The following is a 9,778-nucleotide window of genomic DNA, read 5'->3' as shown; positions in this document are numbered from 1 at the left end:
ACGACGTCTCGTTGGATTAATTTGTTCCTAAACGAGGCTGTAATTGGTTTATATGAACACAGTAGAAGCAAATAAAATGCCTGTTAAATGCATTTTTAACTCCCTCCTTTCTAATATTCTGAGCTGAGAGAGATGAAACTCGCGCATCCGCGGGTTCGTCAGCGCGCGAGGAGAACAAACAGCCGCTGTGGTCGCACATGAAATATTCATTCGCGACACCTGTTTTATAATTACAATCGACCCGCTCTCCTCCTCCTCTTCTTCTCCTCCTCGCCGTCGAGGTATTGACCTCCCGCTCGGACACCGAGGCAAAAGCCATGAAGACGAGCTCAGAGCTGGAAATGAATTAGTATTGATGTTGTCAAAGTTTCCGTCTTCCGTCCTGTCGCAGCTTCATGGCTACATATCAGCCTCAGAGCCTCGAGGGCCGAGCGACTCGCTGAGCGTTACAGCAGACGGACGCTGAGATAATAATGTGAGAGTTCCTACAAACTGTGACTGATGCTGCAGAGATGAAGGGTCGAGCTCTTTGTACGACCTCTAGAAAAGAAAGAAAAACAATCTCTTGACCAGTTAAAGCAACAAAATGCAGAAAAAATCCATATTCAGCTCCTGAGGGTTTGAGTTGAACACAATTAGGGTTTGTTTAGGTCTAAAAGAAAGTCTCTCATTTGGTTTTATATCAAGGAATGTGACAATGATGGAAAATCTGACTAAAAGGAGCAAAAACTCCGATAAAAACATTAATTTTTTTGTACTGGGAGCGTGTAAAATGTATGTAATTATGCATGAAAATCCATAAGTCTCGAGCCCTGAGCTGTTCGCGCTGAGCTGAAACTGTAACCGAACTTGTTTAACGACGTTCTGACCTCACCCTGTGACCTCATCGGATGACAAGCTCCCAAAACATCCAGCGAAAGTGTCGGTTGTGAAACGAGCGAGTCTTTGTAAACTCCCCTCCCCTCTCTGCAGTCTGAGCCTCAATTAAAGCAAAACGCAGGGATGCAACAGAAAGAAAATGTTGCACTGTGAGCTGAAACAAAAGAGTCGCGCCGTCATCACCGCCAGAGTCCGAACGCCTCATCCTCTCAGCTCCCAGTGTGTGTTTGTGTGTGTGTGTGTGTGTGTGTGTGTGTGTGTGTGTGGACAATAATATCAGCATCTATTTGTGCCTGCTACCCTCCCACAGCCGGACACATTCCTGCAGCGCTGACTTCACCGGACACATTTAACCCATTTCTATGAGCCCAATTTAAACAGAATCTGTTGGTTAATGAAATACCACCGACGAAGGTCACGCGTTCTGATCCGACTCACGATCAGAGAAGATGGAGCCGGTTAGTTTCTGATTAGCAGCTGAAAAAACACTGAAGCTCCACATGTCAACACTAAACTATATGGCCAAAAGTATATGGACACTTAAATCTGACAAATGTATCAACTTGTCCACATACTTTTGGCCGTATAAACAATGACGTTAAGGCTAAAAACAGGCGTATGTGTGACGACTGCTGGTTGCATCTTCACCTCCATCACTCTCTCTCTCCTCTTCTGCTCTTTTCCTTTCTTCCTCGCTTCGTCCTCCTCTTCCTCTACAGTCAGTCTCTCTCTCTCTCGCTCTCTGTCTCCTCTGGCTGTCCTCTGTCGCGGCGTTCCTCCATTTTAGAGCTTTGTCTTTAATCCCACGCCATGATTGCAGTTTTCAGTATTAAATATCCCATCTGCACACACACACACACACACACATACACACAGTACCAGCACACATCTGGCGTAAAAGGCCACATGAACTCATACTAACACACACCTGACTCACACACACACACACACACACACGCCTTTATCAACATCACTGATTTCAGCGCCCCTAAGCCTCTTACGCAGCTCTAAGCTCTCAGACTGAGAGATGGAAAACTGCAATATTACATATCACACACACACACACACACACACACATAAATATGCAACTGTAATGAATTTCCTGTTTGTTAGCCATTTCCCCTCTTCATTAGGCGACGTATTCATTACAAATGCCTGCCGTTTGTCAGTTATAACCAGATGATTCCCGCCAAATTAGATTCCTTCTTTGGTTCCGTCGGAATTTGTCAAATTATTGGCGGCAAATTGACGCCAATTTAAGAGTCTGCGGTCTGACTGAGCCCGAGCGCCGCAGCTGATCTGAGCGCGGCCTAAATTTAAACCCCTCGCTGTGTTCGTCTGGTTACTTTATTAACGATATCTGAGTGTGACGGTGTTTACGCTGAGCACACCTCAGACTCCTTACTCAAGTAATCAAAACTCTAATAAATGAATCAATAAATTCTTGATATCTGTAGTGAATTAAAGGGATATTCCGGTGTAAGTTCAATCCATGGTCTAACACACCGTGAAACTGTGTTAGACTCCCTCTCCAGAGATCAAGTTAGCAGACCGCTAATTTACGGAGTTTTATCAACCTCAGAAACGACCGCACGACAACAATACACTGCAGTAAATGGATCCAAATATAAACCACCACCAAAAAGCCACAAATAATGCTCAGAACAGCACCAAACTTCAGCAACAGTACAAATAGGGTCTCAGAACATAGTCCAGGACATCTAACCTCCGCTAGCTTAGCTGGATTTCTACTGAAAAGCTGACTAAATTTACCACTCTTCTGCAGCAGCTTCCTGGTGACGGGAAGTCCCGACGAGTCGATTACCGAGTGCAGTAGAGTTCCATGGATGAAAATGTATGATTATGACTCCATGGAAAAGCAATCAAAGTTCATATGTGTCTTACCTGCCAGTTTATAACAGTTATTATCGAGAGCGGACAGGGAAAAGAACGGAATTGAGCATTTCTAACCGCACTCGGTAATCGTCGCGTCGGGACTTCCCCGACCCGGAAGCTGATGGAGGAGAGTTGAAATCTGTTTTTAGCTTCCCAATAGAAATCCAGCTAAGCTAGAAAAACTCCGTAAATTAGCGGTCTGCTAACTTGATCTCTCGAGAGGGAGTCTAACACAGTTTCTCGGTGTGTTAGACCATGGATTAAACTTACACAGGAATATCCCTTTAATGGTGCAGATGACGGGAAATCAGATGGGACTGAAGCTGAAGAAGCAGTGATGAAACACTGACAACAGCAGCATTTTTTTTATGTTTGTGTGTGTGTGTGTGTGTGTGTGTGTGTGTGTGTGTGTGTGTGTGTGTGTGTGACGTCAGCCAGCAGCGGTTGAGTAATGCCTCGGTACCAGTCAGTGCCACGCAGGCCCGCAGACAGACGGACCATCATATCCCGGCAGAGCGAGGCAGACTGCAGATATAACACTTCCATCACTCTCTCCGGCCTCCGTGTCTGTGACGAAGAAATGTTATTTAGATTCGCACGGCAGCAGCGGCGGCGGCAGCTTTCAGAGAGGAGGTTGGACTGTTGATCCACCGGGACGAGTTTTTGACAATGATGACAGCAGCTTTTTATAAAAATAAAGAGATCGGTCGCACGAGAAAATCACAGTCGGGTTTTGTTTCGGAGGAAAGTAAGCAGTCAGTTGCTGATATTATCTGCCTTGTTTCTATTCGATATAGCAATTAAAAACGAGACGATACGACTGGAGAAGTTTATGCGGCACTTAGTCGAACGGAGCTCCAGATCCAATCAGACACGTCTTTGTTTGCTGCAGCTCATAAAGAACTCGAAGAAACGGCCGTATCTCGGATCTGAATATCTGCCGCTGAGTGACAACCTTCAGTGATGAAGTCGTTCTTCCTCTGTAGTTGAAAAGGTCAAATTAAAAGTGCTGGAGGCTTGTTGCTTCCCTCTTAAGTGCCTCTCTGAGTGTGTTTCCGTGTTCGGCGGCTCCGCTGGGAGTTGAACCCTGAACCGTGGCGGGGTTACGGACGTTCTCCGACATGAACTCATGCAGAATGAGCATTAATACCACACTGACATGCAGCTCTGTTAACTCAAAGTCAGACTCAAACCACCAACCTTTGATGCAGCAAACAGAAGGGAGCAACAGAAACTAGTTGCTACTGCGACACATCGAGCAGTATATGTGTTAATATAGTGTGTGATGTTTTTTATATCTTTTTATCTTAATTTACACATAAACTACGGACTGCTGCTGCAGGAGGCTAACGTGTCTCTGAGTATGCAGCTGGAAACAGTGGATTCGTGGTTTTAAACAAACTTTTTCTGTCTCTACGTTTGTCGAATGTAAAATCTAATGTCACGCTCAGATTATCCGCAACCTGAACATGTGACTGGGCGACACGCTGGACACGACAGGTGTAGTGTCGACAGATGCAGAGCAGTTTTTCTTTGGGCCTTTTCGACCTTCCTCCTCCACACAGTGACCCCCACCTCCTCCTCCACCTCCTCCACCACAGCAGCTCTGGGGCCACATCAGTCAGCCCCCCCGCTGCCTGCAGACAGGCATGGCTAATCAATCTGCTGCACATCTGCCACACGGAGGGCTGAGGCAGGGCGTCAGGGCACACCCACCTGATTCCCCTTTACTTTCCATTCCGTCTTTGTCTACGGGAGCCTGCGGGATTCAAATGAGTATTAGTTTCCCTTCACCTCAGCGCTCTCTCTCTCTCTCTCTCTCCTACTCTCTCTCCTTCTGTCTCTCTCTCTCCATTTGCTGCCTTCGTGTTTAGACTTTTAATAAGAGAGTGCTGAGGGTCCCAGCGAGGCCAGTCGTAAATAGAACAGCAGGAATATGGCCGGGCCAGCCCGCAGATCAATGCTGCACTCAGTGTGTGTGTGTGTGTGTGTGTGTGTGTGTGTGCAAGATCCTGACCTCTTGCTTATTCGACTGCCTAGTGTGTGTGTGTGTGTGTGTGCGTGACTGCTTATGTTCATCTTTCTATCTGATGTTCAGCCTGTGTCTGAGTGTGTGTGTGTGTGTGTGTGAGTAAAAGGTGAGAGTGTGTATGTGTGTGTGTGTGTGTCCTTGGGAAGTGTTAAGATAATGCAGTCTGCTGGTGAAATACGACAGTCATAAACCCTCTCAAACACTTTCTCCGGCTCTCATCTCTCACATATTGCACACTCACTCTCTTACACACACACACACACACACACACACACTCTTGGGATAATCACCATTGATCACCACTGCGGGGCTGAGTGTGTGTGATTTTTCTTTTTACTTGCTGAGAAACCCTGAATCTTATTTGCAACGTTTCCTTAAACAGACATGACATCATCCTCATCTCTGTGCAGTTGAACAGTGACAGTGATCAGCGCGCTAATCAAGAACTAATCCAGATGTTTAACTCCTGCGAAAAAAAAAAAAAAAACTCCTGCGCTGATCAACTGAGCTCATGAAAGCTTTAAGAGCGTAGCGTTTCATAGATCTTCTCTGGGGAAAACAAAAAACAAAAAAAAAAAGCTCTGGCAAACCGCAAATGTTGTGATTTTTATGGCTCCGGTTTATTTGGAATAAACAAAAGAAGAAGTGGAGTAGTTAAACATGAGCAGAGGAAGCCAGCGAGACGAAGTTCATCCACCAGAGAGCCGAAATAAAACTGACAAAATGATTCTTTAACATCAGATATTAAAACGTTTTCCTTTTTTTTTTGTAATTCGCCGTGGACACAAATGTTTTTTTTTATCGTCTTGAACAGTGTAGAACCGTCAAACAGAAGACATCCGAATGATTCTATGCTGTCGCTGTATTCGACCCTGCAGATTCATTGGATCTGTTTAGTTTCCGTCTCACTCCATAGATCAATCCCCCTCCCCCTTCCCCCGGCTCAGATGTGTTGTGATGAATTGGACTCACTTGGATTCACATCTATAAGCCTTATCCTTTAATATTAGACACACACACACACACACACACACACACACACACAAACACACACAGACCACCAGCTATCTGCAGAGCACAGCTCGCAGCCAGACAGGAGAGGTCGTTCATATTGTGGATGACAGAACAAATCTGAGCAGAGTGTGTGTTTCAAATTGCTTTTTTTTTTATTTTGTGCCCGTGCAACAAACAAAGACTTCCTCCGCCACGTTGTAAAAAAAAAACTTTTTTTCCTGGGGGGGGGGGGGGGGTTTCTATCTTGAGGATTTAGCAGCTGCTCGCTTTCTCGCCTACAACAAACTGAAAACTCCCAAATCGCCAGCGTTGGGAGAAAAAGCAATGTTTGTTTCAAAAATTGCAAAGACAGCAAATGTCGGCTCGCAGCCATCTCGCTCCGGTCTGAGGCAGACTGATGAAAAAAAACAAAAAAAAAGCACACAAAACAACACAAAATGATGGCGCGCTGAAGAGGATCCCGCCTAGAATGACAAACATGCTCAGCCTTTTTTGTTGTTGTTGCTGTTGTTTGTGACGAGAGGAGATGTTTTTCGTGCTCATGCAAGTGAGGAGCAGAGCAGGACAGAAGCATGTAGCCCTGTCTGTGCAGGAGCGAGGCGAGAATCCAGAAATATGTGTGAGTGTGTGAAGAGATTCCACCTGCCGCTTCCAGCATCATGGCGCCGTGCAGACACTCAAACTGCAGCGTCACTGCGAAAGGCTCTTCCCGTCTCCGTCTCGCCCCGGCTGAGTGTTTCTCTCTCCGGGCGGAGGAGCTGCCGGCGCTGCCCGGCTCCACCGAGGCCTCCACCTGGACGTTTGAAGCTGTTAAATACATTCTGCAGTTTTTCCCTTCGTCGTTTCCAGAAGAGAAATCCTTTAACAGCTAGTTTGTCAATTTGTTTCCATGAATACGGTTGCAATATTTGGATTGTAATCTGGTTTAGCAGGAAGATTTTAGCGCTGATCTGACATCGAATCGTCCGAACGGGTCTTAATTAAAGTTCGTCAACGATCGGAATGATAATCTGATTTCGGATAAGTCTTTTGATTGGTTGCTGCATATAATTAAGTCAGATTAGTCTTGTTTTTTTCAAGCTTTGCAGGTCAAGGTCAGCAGACACGATGACCTGGACGCCGCGTTAGCAAGCAGCTAGAAATATCGTGAACGTGCTGATTCGTCAGAGAGATTTTGACGGCGTGTGAACGTGATTCTGATGCACGGGAGTCGAGTTTCAGCGCTGAGTTTTATGGCAGCGTTTTAATTTCACACCTCGTGATGATTATAATCATTATCATAATCTCCTCTCCCGTCAGTGTGCTCATCAGCGGCTCGTGATGGCTGCTCATGACATCTCTGACCTTTTCTTGAATCTATTCTTTCCTCCTTCGCAACCATTACTACGTCCCAGCTTTTTTTTTTTTTTTTTTCCCACAAGGCTCATTAATGATTCATGTGATCTAATCTAATCATCTGACTGAACGACTGCCACATCAATAAGAGCCGTGAGTTCAATACGTGCTACAAACATTAAAAAAAAAGAAGAAGAAGAAGAAGAAGAAGAAGAATCTGAAAGGTAACTAAGAGGTTTGGTAAACAAAGTAAAGCTCTGCTGATGATGTCGTCACAGGTTTTTTATTTGTTTCTGTGCGCGTGTGTGTGTGTGTGTGTGTGTGTGTGTGTGTCTGCACCGGTCCAGCTGTGTGAGTGTGTGTGACAGATTGAAGAGCCCAGCCAGCACACAGGGAGGAGGGGGGGGGGGGAGGAAGAGGGGAAGGGGAGAGCGAAAGAGAGAGTGAAATAAAGAGGAGAAAGGGAAGGGCGGCAGCAGCAGCAGGAGGAGGAGGAGGAGGAGGAGCGGTTGAATGTGCAGAGGTTTGTATGAGCTCTGAGGGTTTCCAACTGTCACAGACAATAGGTGGAGGCAAGGCGCTCTGTATGACAATAGGCTCTTTGACCCCGGTCAAGCTAGCAGGGGAGGGGGGAGGACGGGGGAAGGTGGGGGGAGAGAGGGAGAGAGAGAGAAAGAGGGTGTCCCCATCTGCCTCGACGTGGAGAGAGTGAGTTTTTACATCTGCACTCTGCACACAGACACAATACCGGCGCTGCTGTTGCTCTTTAACTTCATTTATTTGGGTCTTTGTCTTTTACAGTTTTTTACCACATTTTCACCAGGAACAGCGAACGTTAGTTTGGAACCTGCTCCGACCATGTGGAGCGCGTTTGTCTGACATCTTATCCGTTCTGACTGAGCTCCAAAACTCGCCCGGCTCCTCGGTTCTCTCTCTCATGTTCGTCCAGTTTCTCTTGCTCCCTTCCTTTCAGGCCTGTTCGTCGACGGAGACAAACTGCTTCAGGATCAGCACAAATCATTTTCAGCCTGTGTTTGCAGTTACAGCATATCTCAACTTTGCCTCCCTTCTAGTCTAAACACACTTTAATTCGATATGATTTGCAGACTTTATTCATCCCTCGATTGGAAATGAGGACAACAAAAGCGACGTAGCGATGTAAAGATTTATAAATAGTCACCTGTTCAGTATTTTTTTAAGTGCAAAGAAACAATTAATTTGTTTTTAGGGGTTACCTGAATTACCAAAACTACAGAATATAATCTACATTACAGTCTAACAAACGCCTCTCTCCATTTTAATTAGATTTAAAACTGCTGACATCACACTGACAACCTGCAGATGCTCTCGCAGTGAGTTTTTATTTGCCTGTTTAAGACCTTCAAGGATTCACTCAGACGCTTTCCTTTAATTAAAAGCAGCGCTCACATCTGGAAGCACCAGCAGATGGATGACAACACCTAATAATGATGATAAACTTTATTTGTGGAGCGCTTTTAACCAAACACAGTTACAAAGCCCAGTCGGTTAATTTTAGTTTTCTTTATTGTGACCCCGTGACGACCCTTCGAAATCTTTCACCACCCGGCCCGACCCACTGTTTGGTACCCGGTGAAAAACATGGCCTCAGGCTGAGGGCCGAGTCTATGTCAGCAGACTCTAACTGATGGATGCCTCTCCCTCTCTCTCTCTCCTCTCTCCCCCTCTCTCCCTCGCTCTGTCTCTCTCTCCTGTCACCCGGCTACTCGGATCTGTCAGTTCTTATGACAAAGCTCCTCTCTGTGAGGAGCTTGGCTAAGCAACGTGGCTCAGCCCTCTTCATAAAACATCTTTATCATGTACAGAGACGGCACACACACACACACACACACATACACACGCTAAAATGTACACACACACACACACACACACACATGCAGAGCGCAATTTCAGCTGCTTTGGCTGCAGAATATCGCCTGCTCTCTCTGTTTTCCCATAAATAGCAGACATAGCTAGATTTGTCTCGGTGTCACCATGGCGATCGCTGCTTTCACGACCTGCTATGACGATAGTGCCAGGCCTCGGTGTGAGTGAGTGTGTGTGCATGTGTGTATATGTGTGTGTGTGTGTGTGTGTGTGAGGCAGGTTTATAGAGGCAAAGCACGGCAGCCTTCACTCTCACCCCCACCCCCATCGGACAAAGCAGAGGATTGTGGGACTGCACACTCGTTGCCTTGGTGATGAGAATCAAAGTGACAGCTCTCCTACAGGAGGAGCTCCCCCTCCTCCTCCCCCCTCCTCCTCCCTCCTCCTCCCCTCCCAGACTCCCTCTCTCCTCCCTAGCAGGTGTAAGAGAGCGAGAGCGACAGAGACAGAGAGATGTCTTTCTTCCCGTCTTGGTCGGCTTCCAGATCCTCTCGCCTTCTCGTCCTTGAGAGTCGCTGAAATAAGCAGCGCCGGGCGGAAGTTTTTAATAACATCATAAATTGTGTGCGCAGCGGCACACCGGGTAAAGCGTTTCTGGAAGAGCTGCTCACGGGGGCATCATAAGACGTTACTCAAAAGGCTAATATGTCACACTTCTGCATTAAAATGTCGGAAGACGACCAGACGCTCGCTAGGCCGTATATTCTGTCGAGTCGT

At 46.4% G+C, this 9,778-nt stretch overlaps 1 protein-coding gene across 3 annotated transcripts in view; it reads left to right on the top strand.

Moving 5' to 3' along the window:
- The window catches only part of nova2 (NOVA alternative splicing regulator 2), a 76,942-nt gene that overhangs the window by 26,505 nt on the left and 40,659 nt on the right, over positions 1 to 9,778 (top strand). The gene's annotated exons all lie outside the window — the stretch shown is intronic.

This window comes from Sparus aurata, chromosome 2 (assembly GCF_900880675.1).
Source record: "Sparus aurata chromosome 2, fSpaAur1.1, whole genome shotgun sequence".
Lineage (NCBI taxonomy): Eukaryota > Metazoa > Chordata > Actinopteri > Spariformes > Sparidae > Sparus > Sparus aurata.
The sequence above is the reverse complement of the archived record's forward strand: the minus strand, read 5'-3'. Positions and strand labels throughout refer to the sequence as shown.